The sequence below is a fragment of the Mus caroli genome, chromosome 12 (genome assembly GCF_900094665.2).
Source record: "Mus caroli chromosome 12, CAROLI_EIJ_v1.1, whole genome shotgun sequence".
Lineage (NCBI taxonomy): Eukaryota > Metazoa > Chordata > Mammalia > Rodentia > Muridae > Mus > Mus caroli.
Genome location: NC_034581.1, coordinates 14,237,355 through 14,238,871, shown reverse-complemented (window position 1 = coordinate 14,238,871; position 1,517 = coordinate 14,237,355).

Below are 1,517 nucleotides of genomic sequence, written 5' to 3'. Positions count from 1 at the left end.
GGAGAGGGAGAGGGAGAGGGAGAGGGAGAGGGAGAGGGAGAGGGAGACTGTGCAGACACATCCATCCATTCTCTTACTCCCCATTATTTGAATAAGTGAACCTGAACTTGCTGGGTGACATTAGCCAAGGCACATGCCCTATTTGGCCCTGAGGGACTGTTTCTGTACAAAATCTAAAACACCTTCTAGCCAACAGCACCTTTCTCCTTGAGGTGAGGTGGGAGCAAAGACAATGTCTGGCCAATCTCAGAGTCTCCAGTGCTCACCAGGACAGGTGCTCAGTGGGTGTTTCCTGAACATCATCAGACTGCTCTGTCTGGAGCTCAACCTATAGGTTCTGTGACTTTAAGCAGGAGGGCCAAAAGCATTACTGTGTGTGGAGCCCACTGAGTGGGGAAAGGCTGGCATGGACTCCTCTCTGACTAAATTCTCAGCTGTTCCATACATTCAAGATATTTCTCCATGTCTACCCCTTCCCCCGCTTCATCCCCACACTCATTGGAGAGGTTCAGGTTTCTTCATGCCTCTGCCTCAATGTTGTCTGTGCAGCCTATGATAGCCTACCAGTCTAGCCCAGCAGAGCACAGTGCAGACCACCTTCCACTCCGTTCTTTTTTGAAACAGGTTTTCTATGTTCCAATGTAGCCCTGGTTGTCCTGGAACTCACTCTGTAGACCAGGTTGGCCTCAAACTCACAGAGATTCATCTGCCTTTGTCTCCTCAGTGCTGGGACCACAAGTGTATGCTGCCTGGTCAACATTTTCTTTTTAAAAATTGATCAATTAGCTGTGTGCATTGAGTATGTGCAGTAATATGTATGTATGTGTATGTATGTGTAGGCATGTGTTCTTCTCAGAGGGAAGCAGAGGGCCATCTGTGTGACACTGTATATTCAGAGCCTGTGGTTCTGATCAGCTGAGACTGAAGAACCAGGTATGATTAACAAGAGACTAGCACCACTGAAGCAAACATTTGCTTTGCTGGGACAATATTGGTCATTTGGGGTAGAGAAATCAGTTTTGACTTAGGAGAGAGAAGCATCATTGAGTGAGGTGACTTCCTCTGGGAAGCCCTTCTCCAGGGTCAAGCATGCAGCAGCTGGACTCCAGACAGGGGCAAGACTGCATCTCAGGCTGGCAGCTGAACTTGGTTATGTGTTTCCCATAGTGTAGTGGTTTTGGCAGCATGAAAGCTTCAGAGTCAGGGGTGTCATAAGGAAAAATTGAGGATTGGCACCACATAGCAGGGTCAGAGTCCCTGAAGCAAGGCCAGGAGGCCATTGGAAAAGGTGCAGCCTCATTGGAGTCATCTGGGTAGAAGGAACCCCAGTTGAGAAAAGCCTCGGCAGGTGGATCTCCTTGAGTCTGAGGCCAGCTCATCTACATATTGACCTTCAAGCCACCCAAACCTGTATGAAAGCCTGTCTCAAAAAATAAAAAATAGAAGCAGAAAGCCGGCCTGAGTGGGGCCACAGGCCTCTTCCTGTCTGACCAGCACCGGGGTGGCTGGGGCGCAGG